Below are 14,481 nucleotides of genomic sequence, written 5' to 3'. Positions count from 1 at the left end.
CTGATTTTGTCTTATAAACAAAAAAAAACAACATTGAATGTGATACATAACCCATCACAGTATCCAATAACAGACGGACGAAAAGATTTGAGTATAGCCTATACCACTTGCGACTGGGTATAATACATAAGAACCTCCAATAACTAAAGGCAGTGGCTAGTCGTACAGTCCCGTACGGCTAGACAAGAGGCTAACCGTACGGCCCCGTACGGCTAGACAATAGGCTAGCCTTACGGCGCTGTACGTATTATAGCCTTTCCTATTGAGATTGTCTAGCCGTACGGCTTATAAAGTATAGAATTGTCATTTAGTGCTGTTAATCAGTAATATGCAGCAAAGACAAATAAGCGCCCGAGCCGATTGTGACGAAGATATTTCGTACATATTTTCCTAAAATAAGGCTAGTATTCCACCAATCCGCATCCGTATCCGCGTCAGTATCCGCAAAATCGTTATACGGACGCTATATTCCATTTATCCGCAAACGGATGCGGACGAGATACGGACGGCATTTAGCACGATGAGAGTAGCTGTCATCTAAAAAATAAACTGAAAATCTATCGAATTCGTGAAAAAATACCCGGAATTATACAACCAACGCAGTTCTGCATATCGTGACTCTGATTATACTTTAAAGTTTAAATGTATGGAAAATCATAGCCAAGGCACTAAAAGAAGATGTTTCAGGTATTTACCATTTGTATCCTTTTACGGACAGAACGATGATTTGTACCTTATATCTACTTAAATTCACGCTTAGCAGCTTGTCCTTCATTATAATTATCTCAATAATTATAATTTTTAGTTTTATCCATATACAAAAATAAAGATACGTTCGACGTATGCGGATAAATGGAATATAGCGTCCGTATATTTTGCGGATACGGATACATTTACAGATAGATGGAATAGTAGCCCAAGAATGCTCACTTGAGCGTTCTATTGCGGACGCCTATTCGCGTGCGGATACGGATGAATGGAATAAGTGCAGTGCATTTCTACTTGTTTTATTTTTTGCGGATGCGGATGGATATGCGGTTGCGGACAGATGGAATAGTAGCCTATAACTGAAGCATTCGTATTTTTAGTTAGTGTTCGTGTGGCGAATAAATGGTTGCAGGAATTTATCAAAGCGCTGACGTCACTGTAGGTGTTCGTTGTTGTATAAGTTTAGACGCAACTCAGTTTAAAAAATTATGTTATAGCTTTTTATATTGCAAGTTTTGAATGGACACAATCCATTCAAAATTATAAAGAGTGTGTCTTAAAGCACAGGTTCAGATGGTTTTTTTTTAAATCATTAATAAAAAATAAATTTTTAGCTTCGTTTTGGGAAAACAGGGCTAAATGCTTATGCATAAATTGTCATCCCAGTACAAGAGACCCTTTAAACATTATAAAATAAGACATGTCGTCCTTGTTTAGCGTGTTTGCATTGCACAAGCTTATCAGTATGCACAGGCTTATCTTATTTGACATGCATTAAGCCCTGTTTTCTCTGAAAGCAGCCAGTATGTGCAGATTTTCAATGATAAACACTAGACTGGCCAATATCGTCTTACAAGCTGTTAAACTCTATTACTCATATACACCAACTGCAGTGCACCAGTGAGTTGTGGACTATAAACAGGCAAATGTGGTGGTTATCTTTCCTAGCAGACGCTAGTAGAATGTGTAGTCTGCTGCAACGGACAGTGGTTGTCTTTCCATGTCATAGTTAAAGGGATCTTTTCACGGTTTGGTAAATTGACAAAATTGAAAATAGTTGTTTCAGATTCGCAAATTTTCGTTTTAGTTATGATATTTGTGAGGAATCAGTATTACTGAACATTAACCATGGTCTAATATAGCCATTATATGCATCTTTTCACGATTTAAAAACCTAAAAATTATAGAGCGTTGCAACGCGAAACGATTGAATAATTTGGAGAGTTCTTTTGTTATCGTTTAAATTTGTGAAACTACGAAGATTGCTTATATCAGGTATAGAATACACCTCTCATGTATGCTTGGCAGGATAGCTCATTAGGCTAAAGCGTTTTTTACTCCAGGATTCCGGGGGTCACTGGTTCGAGCCCTTGTACGGGCTACTTTTTTCCATTTTTAAATTTTATTTTTGATTTTTTTTTCTGGAGCGTTAAAAATCCAATGTTTACATTCATCAATATAAAGCATCTAATGACAAACTTCAAAACATGTCAAATCTGTGAAAAGGCCCCTTTAAGGCTTCTACGCACATACCGATTTGCAAAAACATTAGCGTTAGCTGACGCTCACACTAAAAATGAACCGTTAAACTAAATTTAGATTCACATCGTACATGCACGATTTACATGCTGGCGAATTCGACTGTACATACATTTTCGATTTCAGAATTTAATATCTGGCTTATTTTGCATATATCGACACATGTTCTTCTTAACTTTTATTTAAGTTATGTTCAAATATATGTTTAATAAGTTGTTTTTTTTTATACACATTTTATGTAAATTAATAAATATTTGAAAAAATCGTATAATCTCGCTTTAAAAATTCGTCATCTTTCACGGCTTCCTTTCATGTCATACGGTTGCTTATTTGATTCATTAATAAGTCGACGTTCCTAAGGCGTGAAAAACCTGTATTAAAGAGTTGCGGCATCGATATTTTGAAATTTAATGACGACAGCCGTCAAAGTTACGTTCTAGAAATTGACTTACACACACATAATTTAAATCGGTTTCTAATTTGATTCTTTAATAAGACGACTTTCCTATGTAAGGAGTGAAAACTGTTTTAATTAGTTGCGGCATCGATATTATGAAATTCAATGACGGCCAAGGTACTTCTCAGAAATGGAGTCACACAAATAATTTAATTGTCGTTCAGACAATGGATAAATATATGGTTTCATACAGGCAATTTATCAGTTCACTGAAAATGGTTGTCTTTAACTTAGACAATATCCATAGGAAAGGCTATACGTACAGAGCCGTACGGCAAACCTATTGTCTACCCGTACGGGGCCGTGCGGCTAGCCTCTTGTCTAGCCGTACGACTAGCCACTGTAAAATGTATAGTTATTTCATTTTCATTTTACAAATGTCTTTAAAAATATATTTAAATTTTCTCTATCATGGAAGTGTCATTTATTCATACAACACATGACAAATTATAACAACAATATATGTTAAAATTATCTGACCCTTGTCAGACGTTTTATTATGAAACTAATAAATGATATGCATGATTGTCAGATTGCGAAATGCTCAATTCAAGTATTATATAAGAGATAAATGGTGACGGACCCATGACAAACAAATAATTGGAGATAGTAGTAACAATCCATCATAAGTTGCAGTACGAACTAAATGATTATCATGAAAATAAAAACTGATTTAACAAGCAAATTCGTTGAATTGATATCCCCCGCCATTATACTTCTGGATACAAGTTATGGCTCTGGACACACAAAAAAAGCATTTTTTTCAAATACAAAGGGTCATAACTCCGCTATTAATCAAGGATGTACAATGCCATTTGGCGTGCATCATCCTCTTATCCATATATATATACTCGTACCAAGTTTCAATGAAATCTGCTAAAGCACTTCCAAGATATGGTTCCGGACACAAAAGTGCCGGACGGACAGACGGAAAGACGGACAATGCCAAATTAATATCCCTCCGCTGTTGGCGGGGGATCACAAAAATTAAGCAAAATTAATTACATACACAACAAGATGCGTTTGTGAAACCCAATGCCCCGTATATAACGTTTGACCTTGAAGGATGACCTTGACCCTTCACCACTCAAAATGTGCAGCTCCATGAGATACACATGCATGTCAAATATAAAATTGCTAGCTTCAATATTGCAGAAGTAACATAACATGAGCAATTTTGACCCATATATTTGACCTTGAAGGATGACCTTGACCTTTCACCACTCAAAATGTGCAGCTCTATGAGATACATATGCATGCCAAATATCAAGTTGCTATCTTCAATAGTGCAAACGTATTCATAAAATAAGCGATTTGGGCCACATATATTTAACCTCTGACCTTGAAGGATGACTTTGACCTTTCAACACTCAAAATTTGCAGCTCCATGAGATACACATGCATGCCAAATTTCAAGTTGCTATCTTCAATATTGCAAAAGTATTAATAAAATAAGCGATTTGGGCCACATATATTTGACCTCTGACCTTGAAGGATGACCTTGACCTTTCACCACTCAAAATGTGCAGCTCAATGAGATACACATGCTTGGCAAATATCAAGTTGCTATCTTCAATATTGCAAAAGAATTCATAAAATGAGCGATTTTGGCCACATATATTTGACCTCTGACCTTGAAGGATGACCTTGACCTTTCACCAATGATAATGTGCAGCTTCAGGAGATGCATTTGCATGCCAAATATCAAGTTGCTACTTTCAATATTGCAAAATGTTAAAGTTGGCATAAACAGACCAACCAACCAATCAACAGACCGACAGAGCAAAAACAACATGTCCCCCACTACTATAGTGGGGGACATAAAAATAGACTGATCCTACAAGCAAACCCTATATTTACACAGAACAATGTCTGAATTGACATAAATTTGGACAAAAAACATGCATTTTCCTGGATTTGAAGCACAGACCTTTTGATTGCAAACAACAGTCTTACTTACTAAGACATTTCTGAAAATTACACGTTGCCAGCAAAGTACATTTTTAAATCAGATATGCAATGTCATGTCCTTACCAAATTGTACTAGAGCTGTTTTCACTTCGAGTTTGCAAACAGCCTTAAAATATAAACTAAACACTAGAAAAGAATCTTTAACAAGGGCTGTTTGTAAAACAAGCATGCCCCCCATATGGGCTGTCCGTTGTAGTGGCAGCCATTGTGTGAATACGTTTTTTGTCACTGTGACCTTGACCTTTGACCTAGTGACCTGAAAATCAATAGGGGTCATCTGTGAGTCACGATCAATGTACCTATGAAGTGTCATGATCCTAGGCAAAAGCGTTCTTGAGTTATCATCCGAAAATCATTTTACTATTTCGGGTCACCGTGACCTTGACCTTGTGACCTCAAAATCAATAAGGGTCATCTGTGAGTCATGATCAATCTACCTGTGAAGTTTCATGATCCTAGGCATATGCGTTCTTGAGTTATCATCTGAAAACCATTTTACTATTTCGGGTCACCGTGACCTTGACCTTTGACCTAGTGACCTCAAAATCAATAGGGGTCATCTGCAAGTCATGATCAATCTAGCCATGAAGTTTCATGATCCTAGGCGTATGAATTTTTGAGTTATCATCCGGAAACCATTTTACTATTTTGGGTCACCGTGACCTTGACCTTTGACCTCAAAATCAATAGGGGTCATCTGCGAGTCATGATCAATGTACCTATGGAGTTTCATGATCCTAGGCCCAAGCGTTCTTGAGTTATCGTCTGACAACCACCTGGTGGACGGACCGACAAACTGACATACCGACAGACCGACCGACATGAGCAAAGCAATATACCCCCTCTTCTTCGAAGGGGGGCATAATGAGATAAAAGTGCACTTACAAAATCAAAGTCTTTCATTTTGAAAACCAATAGACAGAATTATAACATATAAAAAGTATACAATCTTCAGTACACTGATCAACAAATTAAAACATTTTAAATCATACAATTTGCATAAAATTCAAAGCTTGATATCTCAAAAACTTATCCACAATATTGAAAGATATTAAGAATCTTACAATCTGCATCATAACTAAAGCTCAATATCTTATAAAACTGATTGACTAAACTGCAACATTTTACAAATTATTTAATCTACAAAAAATGAAAAACTTCATATTTCAAAATTCAACCGACAGCATTGACACATATTTAGAATCATACAAAGTTAAAGCTTCAAATGTCAACTTGAAATGAGTCCAAAGTACACGGACTTTAGTGAAACACTGGTAAGGGACTAAAAAGGCAGTTAACAACAAGAGCTGTGTTCGTAAAACACAATCCCCCTTACTGCGCCGCTTTGAAGCCATATATTCGACCTATGACATTGAATTATGACCTTGACCTTTCACCACTCAAAATGTGCAGCTCCATGAGATACACATGCTTGCCAAATATGAAGTTGCTATCTTCAATATTGCAAAAGTATTCATAAAATGAGCGATTTTGGCCACATATATTTGACCTCTGACCTTGACCTTTCAGAAAATTAAAATGTGCAGCTCTATGAGATACATATGCATGCCAAATATCAAGTTGCTATCTTCAATATTGCAAAAGTTATTGCAAATGTTAAAGTTGGCGTAAACAGATCAACCAACCAACCAACAGACAGGACAAAAACAATATGTCCCCCACTACTATAGTGAGGGACATAAAAATAGACTGAACCTTCAAGCAAACCCCAAATTTACATAGAACAATGTCTGAATCGCCATAAATTTGGACAAAAAACATGCATTACCCTGTATTTGAAGCACAGACCTTTTGATTGCAAACAACAGTCTTACTAAGACATTTCAGAAAATTACACGTTGCCAGCAAAGTACATTTTAAAATCAGATATGCAATGTCATGTCCTTACCAAATTGTAATAGAACTGTTTTCACTTCGAGTTTGCAAACAGCCTTAAAATATAAACTAAACACTAGAAAAGAATCTTTCAGGAGATAAAAGTGCACTTACAAAATCAAAGTCTTTCATTTTGAAAACCAATAGACAGAATTAAAACATAAAAATTATGCAATCTTCATTACACTGATCAACACCATTAAAACATTTTAAAATCATACAATTTGCATAAAACTCAAAGCTTGATATCTCAAAAACTTATCCACAATATTGAAAGATATTAAGAATCTTACAATCTGCATCATAACTAAAGCTCAATATCTTATAAAACTGATTGACGAAACTGCAACATTTTACAAATTATTTAATCTACAAAAAATGTAAAACTTCATATTTCAAAATTCAACTGACAGCATTGACACATATTTAGAATCATACAAAGTTAAAGCTTCAAATGTCAACGTGAAAAACACATCCAAGATATCATTTAAACTAATATACTGACAAAGTTTCAAGAAGATTCATAAGTCCATATAAGGAAAAATGCCCCGCCCACTGGTGGCCATGTTTTTCTTAGCAACTGGAACCAATTTCAAACTTGTCCAAATATCATTGGGACAAATCTTCTGACAAAGTGTCATGATGATCGTACAATAAATATGGCTTCTAGAGTTTTAACAGGGTTTTACTTTAGCCATATAAGGAAAAATACCACGCCCCCTTAGTGGCCATGTTTTTCCACCAACTAGAACCATTTTTGAACTCATCCAAGATATCATTAGGACAAATCATCTGACCAAGTTTCATAATAATCGGAAAATAAATGTGGCCTACAGAGTGTTTACAATGTTTTAGTAAAGCATGATACATAACCATATTAGGAAAAATGCCCCGCCCCCTGGTGGCCATGTTTTTTAAGCAAACGAAACTATTTTTGAACTAATCCAAGATATCATTAGGACAAATCTTCTGACCAAGTTTCATGAAGATAAGAAAATAAATGTGGCCTATAGAGTGTTAACAAAGTTTTACTATAGCCATATAAGGTAAAATGCCCCACCCCCTGGCGGACATGTTTTTCAACCAACCAGCATCATTTTTTAACTTGTCTACGATATTTTTTGGGATGAATATTCTGACCAAGTTTCATGAAGATCGGAAAATAAATGTGGCCTCAAGAGTGTTAACAAGATTTTACTATAGCCATATATAGCCATATAAGGAAAAATGCCCCGCCCTTTGGCAGCCATGTTTTTCAAGCAAACGTAACCATTTTCAGCTCGTCTAAGATATCATTGAGACCAAACTTCTGACCAAATTTCATGAAGAATGGACAATAAATGTGGCCTCTAGAGTGTTAGCAATGTTTAACTAAAGACATAAGGAAAACTCCCCCGCCCCTTGGCGGCCATGTTTTTTCACTGATCTGGACCATTTTCAAACTCGTCCAAAATATAAATAAAACCAATGTTTTGACCAAGTTTCATGATGATTAGGCAAACATTTTGACTTCTAAAGTTTTCACAAGGTTTCTCTATAGCCATATAAGGAAAACTGCCCCGCCCCTGGCGGCCATGTTTTTCAACGGACCGGAACCAATTTTTAACTAAACCAAAATATCATTTAGACAAACATTTTGACAAAGTTACATGAAGATTGGACTTCTACAGTGTTCACAAGTTTTTTTGTTGTTTTTTTGACCTAGTGACCTAATTTTTGACCCAGCATGACCCAGTTTCGAACTCAGTCGAGGTATCAATGTGACAAATGTTCTGCAAAATTTCATGAAGATCAGACAATAAATGTGGCATCTAGAGTGTTCACAAGGCAAAATGTTGACGACATACAACGCACAACGGACAAAAGGCAATCACAAAAGCTCACCATGAGCATGTTGCACTCAGGTGAGCTCAAAAGTTATGGCCAATTTTAAAGTTTTCAGACGGACGGACAGAAGCAATATATTTAACATTTAACCTTGAAGGATTACCTTGACCTTCACTTTTCACCACTCAATATGTGCAGCTTCACAAGATGCACATGCATGCCAACTGGAGCTTTGTCACAGACGTGACATATACCCCCACATAACGCATTGACACAGACTATTTTGTATGCTGTCTTCACAAAACAAGATAATACAATTTATGGCGATTTTTTAAGAATCATTATGCCATTATCATTTATAGCCATTTTTACCTTTGAACTCTTGAATTGTTTCACATGACAAGCCTTCCAATGACTTTGAACAAAATTGATGTACAGAGTCATTTTAAAATCTTACAATGAATGACATATTTATGGCCCAGACAAGATAATTTATTGCCATTTTTGACCTTTGAACTAAAACTACAACTTTGAGTTTGAAGATATCGACGTAATTCTTTCGCGCGACACACTGTCAAATGATGGTGAACAAAAGAGCCAACGATTTTAAAATCGCACAATAAACAACATAGTTATTGCCCAGACAAGCTCAATTATGGCCATTTTTTACCTTTAAACTCAAATTGTGCCCTTGTTCTTGGAAATATCGACGTAATTCTTTCGCCCGACACACTGTTCAATGATGGTGAACAAATGTGCCAAATGATTTTAAAATCTCACAATAAAAAACAAAGCTATGGCCCGGACAAGCATTTGACCTTTGAACTCCCAAGTGTGACCTTGACCTTTGAGATATTGACGTAATTTCTTTTAACGCGACACACCGTTCCATGATGGTGAACAAATGTACCGAGTCATTTAAAAATGTAACGATAAATAACATAGCTATGGTCCGTACAAACTTACAGTTTAAAACATACTAAGTGACCCCATGACCTAGTTTTTGACCTGGCATGACCCATATTCAAACTTGATCTAGACATTATCTACATACAACTACTGACCAAGTTTGGTGAAGATCGGATGAAATATCGGGACAGACCGACAAACGTGACTCCTATATAGCCCCCATTACCAATTGTAATAGGGGTATAAATATCAAGTTGCTATGTTCAATATTGAAAAAGTTATGGCCATATCAGTTTTCGGCCAGATGGACAGACTGACTGACTGACGGACAGTTCAACTGCTATATGCCACCCTACCAGGGGCATAAACATATTCCACAGTTCAACAATTCTTTTTCCATTTTTGTTTTTCCATAATAATGTTATGGACCCTTGCCCTTATCTGGGCCACTGTTCTTCCGGTAAGTATTTTTAGGGACCCCATTATTTTTGAGCCAGATGGCATTTTTTTTTCTCTTAATTCATCTCTAAAAAAGTTCATGAAACATATGTTCTCTTCGCTGGCCCACTTTCGTTTCATTCCTTTTCTTGTCCCTGTCCCTAAAACAAGAATAGATATAAAAAATAAAATAGCAATGAGTATCATGTCAGTGTTTTTTTTCAGTTTGGGGAAAAGGGGTCGGGTCCCCTGAGAGGGGGATAATTCACGTGTAAAAGGGGAAATTTCAATGCTAAGCAAGTAACATACAAAATCAAGTTGTAACACCATAATTCACCATACACAGAGAGAAAAACATTATTCCAACTTTTTTTGTCATCAACATGTTATGTTTATGTTCAAAGATCAACATTTTTTGGCTTTTCTGTGAATTATTTAAACGAGGTATTGATTAAAATTGAACTACACTTCCAAGAGGGGAAATTTTCAAATATTTTTGGGAAAAATATACACTCTAAGCAGCAAACTCATTTGTTCAGTGACTGTAAGCCCTTTATTTTGTTGACTTTTCTACTGAATTGATCCTTGCACACAAAGTATCAACATAAGTCAGTGTTCTGCCGTGGATGCGCCCTTGTGTTATTGTCGCAAAAAACAAATATTTGTCCCCACCCGTTTTCTGTATATGGGTCCGCGGGCGCACATGAATTAGAAATAAAAACTAATCGATTCAATTTGTAAGTCGGTAAAGTAATCGAGTGAATGTGTAACCAGAACAAACTATTTCATTGGACATGACGTCATTTCGCAGCCAATGGTTAATTTATTTAATATTAACACTCTATTTCATTGGTAAGTTGAGATTATAACAACCAATCAGATATCAAGGAAATTTCCGAACCTATCAAAATGGCTTAAAGTGACAGGCCAAAGAAAACAAAATCCATTTTTTTTTTTCCTCCGGCAAGTAAAATTAGAAAATATGACAATAATATTAACAACCCAACAGAGTCTTCCCAAGTCCCAACATCGTTTAGCAATTACGAAAAAAGTCTGCCCCTAAACGTACATTCCAAGAAAATTGGCTTCAAAAATGTCCTTGGTCACTGTTTGACAACAACAAAATGACATGCAGATTGTGCATAAAGCAAAAAAGAAAACGCCTTTACTATCGGTATTTCTAATTATCGAACAAGTACTTTGACATGCGGAGTCCAATGACCATAAATTTTTTCAAAGTTTTGTAAATATGTTGACAACTGTTTGACAGTGTTAAAAAGTTTTTTGAATGTTCCAGTTTTAATAACAATGTTACAACCTGACTGTAAGAAGTTTAAGCACGTTTAAAAGTTCAAGTTAAAGGTTATTAGTTTCCACACATTTAATTCTGCTACAAAAATATTTCTGTGTCCCCATATTTTTTCTTTTTGTCCCCACTTTTGTAATCCTAAAGGGTCCCCAACAGTAAAATTTCACAGCAGAACACTGCAAGTGATACAATGATTGAATATTGTAGAGCAAGGTTTTCCTGATAAAAATGCACAAAACCTGAACATGTTAGGAGGTAAAATGAACTAACTGAAACTGTTTTAACACCAGTTTAAACCAATTTTTCACACATATAAGAACTGACAGTTCGCAGAACTATCATTTCTTGGAAGAACAAGTACTAAACATTAACTTTCATAGCAAACTGCCTACTTTGTACTTTACAAGGACTTTACAAGCACATTGTTGTAACCCTGTAGATCACAGAGGAGGTCGTCTAGAGCATCACACTTGACTTGGACTACTCATTTACTTTAATACAGTCATGACATAAGACTCTGTCACATAATGATAGAAAATGCAGAGAAACCCGTCTTCAAATTTAGTTCATACCTTGAGGATTTGGCTGCCTCATTTCATCATGGGTCAGACTGGCTGGCCCTTCACTGGCAGCAGTTGACATGGACTCTGAAAGAACCAAAGTGAAACCTGTAGATTGCATATGATCAGCACAGTCAACACTGGCATGTTGTATCATGAGAGGCTCTGACTCCTGTACAGATTCTAGACTGTGGGTGTCTTCAACAGTTGCCTCAATGACTGTAAACATATAATGTCAACAGTGGGGTCTTGTATGTCTATTATCCATTGGTGGATCTTGCTGAAATCTATAGAAAACATGCATGCCCCCCATATGGGCTGTCCGTTGTAGTGGCAGCCATTGTGTGAATACGTTTTTTGTCACTGTGACCTTGACCTTTGACCTAGTGACCTGATAATCAATAGGGGTCATCTGCAAGTCACGATCAATGTACCTATGAAGTGTCATGATCCTAGGCAAAAGCGTTCTTGAGTTATCATCGGAAAATCATTTTACTATTTCGGGTCACCGTGACCTTGACCTTTTGACCTCAAAATCAATAGGGGTCATCTGCAAGTCATGATCAATGTACCTATGATGTTTCATGATCCTAGGCCCAAGCGTTCTTGAGTAATCGTATGACAACCACCTGGTGGACAGACGGACCGATCGACATGAGCAAAGCAATATACCCCCTCTTCTTCGAAGGGTGGCATAAATATATATTGGCTTGGACAACAGAAAATTGTACTAGAATATATAGTCTACAGTTGGGTCATGTCTTTATCATCAATAGATGGGCCTTTATTATATGACAACAGAAATACCATGGGTCAGACTGGCTGGCTCTTCACTTGGCTCCCTCCTATCATGGTCAGACTGGCTGGCTCTTCACTTGGCTCCCTCCTATCATGGGTCAGACTGCCTGGCTCTTCACTGTCAGCAGTTGACATGGACTCTGAAAGAACCAAAGTGAAACCTGTAGATTGCATATGATCAGCACAGTCAACACTGGCATGTTGTATCATGAGAGGCTCCGACTCCTGTATAGATTCTAGACTGTGGGTGTCTTCAACAGTTGCCTCAATGCCTGTAAACATATAATGTCAACAGTGGGGTCTTGTATGTCTATTATCCATTGGTGGGTCTTGCTGAAATCTATAGAAAACATGCATGCCCCCCATATGGGCTGTCCGTTGTAGTGGCAGCCGTTGTGTGAATACGTTTTTTGTCACTGTGACCTTGACCTTTGACCTAGTGACCTGAAAATCAATAGGGGTCATCTGCGAGTTACGATCGATGTACTTATGAAGTGTCATGATCCTAGGCAAAAGCGTTCTTGAGTTATCATCCGAAAATCATTTTACTATTTCGGGTCACCGTGACCTTGACCTTTGACCTTGTGACCTCAAAATCAATAGGGGTCATCTGCGAGTCATGATCAATCTACCTATGAAGTTTCATGATCCTAGGCATATGCTTTCTTGAGTTATCATCCGAAAACCATTTTACTATTTCGGGTCACCGTGACCTTGACCTTTGACCTAGTGACATCAAAATCAATAGGGGTCATCTGCGAGTAATGATCAATCTACCCATGAAGTTTATGATCCTAGCCGTATGCGTTCTTGAGTTATCATCCGGAAACCATTTTACTATTTCGGGTCACCGTGACCTTGACCTTTGACCTCAAAATCTATAGGGGTCATCTGCGAGTAATGATCAATCTACCCATGAAGTTTCATGATCCTAGGCGTATGCGTTCTTGAGTTATCATCCAGAAACCATTTTACTATTTCGGGTCACTGTGACCTTGACCTTTGACCTAGTGACCTCAAAATCAATAGGGGTCATCTGCGAGTCATGATCAATCTACTGACAAATTGTACTAGAATATATAGTCTACAGTTGGGTCATGTCTTTATCACCAATAGGTGGGCCTTTATTCTATGATAACAGAAATACCATGGGTCAGACTGGCTGGCTCTTCACTTGGCTTCCTCCTATCATGGCTCAGACTGGCTGGCTCTTCACTTGGCTCCCTCCTATCATGGGTCAGACTGCCTGGCTCTTCACTGTCAGCAGTTGACATGGACTCTGAAAGAACCAAAGTGAAACCTGTAGATTGCATTCGATCAGCACAGTTAACACTGGCCTGTTGTATCATGAGAGGCTCTGACTCCTGTATAGTTGCCTCAATGCCTGTAAGCATATAATGTCAACAGTGGGGTCTTGTATGTCTATTATCCATTGGTGGGTCTTGCTGAAATCTATAGAAACAAGGGCTGTTTGTAAAACATGCATGCCCCACATATGGGCTGTCCGTTGTACTGGCAGCCATTGTGTGAATACGACTTTTGTCACTGTGACCTTGACCTTTGACCTAGTGACCTGAAAATCAATAGGGGTCATCTGCAAGTCACGATCAATGTACCTATGAAGTGTCATGATCCTAGGCAAAAGCGTTCTTGAGTTATCATTCGAAAATCATTTGACTATTTCGGGTCACTGTTACCTTGACCTTTGACCATGTGACCTCAAAATCTATAGGGTTCATCTACGAGTCATGATCAATCTACCCATGAAGTTTCATGATCCTAGGCGTATGCGTTCTTGAGTTATAATCCGGAAACCATTTTACAATATCGATCACCGTGACCTTGACCTAGTGACCTCAAAATCATAGGGGTCATCTGCAAGTCATGATCAATGTACCTATGATGTTTCATGATCCTAGGCCCAAGCGTTCTTGAGTCATCGTATGACAACCACCTGGTGGACGGACGGACCGATCGACATGAGCAAAGCAATATACCCCCTCTTCTTCGAAGGGTGGCATAAATATATATTGGCTTGGACAACAGAAAATTGGTACTAGATATATAGT

The 14,481-nt window shown here is 37.4% G+C and overlaps 1 long non-coding RNA gene across 5 annotated transcripts in view; it reads right to left on the bottom strand.

Moving 5' to 3' along the window:
* Window positions 1-3,169: 3,169 nt before the first annotated feature.
* LOC127837706 (uncharacterized) overlaps window positions 3,170-14,481 on the bottom strand; it is a 25,766-nt gene continuing 14,454 nt past the window's right edge. For 2 of the 5 annotated variants that reach the window (XR_008029439.1, XR_008029438.1), the window contains 4 exons: window positions 13,560-13,691; window positions 12,422-12,552; window positions 11,627-11,701; window positions 3,170-9,906 (listed from right to left, as the gene is read on the bottom strand). This is a non-coding gene — a long non-coding RNA (uncharacterized LOC127837706). The remainder of the gene's footprint in view (window positions 9,907-11,626; window positions 11,702-12,421; window positions 12,553-13,559; window positions 13,692-14,481) is intronic. The other 3 variants (XR_008029442.1, XR_008029440.1, XR_008029441.1) reach the window with 2 other exon arrangements.

This window comes from Dreissena polymorpha, chromosome 7 (genome assembly GCF_020536995.1).
Source record: "Dreissena polymorpha isolate Duluth1 chromosome 7, UMN_Dpol_1.0, whole genome shotgun sequence".
Classification (NCBI taxonomy): Eukaryota; Metazoa; Mollusca; class Bivalvia; order Myida; family Dreissenidae; genus Dreissena; species Dreissena polymorpha.
This window is presented reverse-complemented; position numbering and strand designations above follow the sequence as displayed.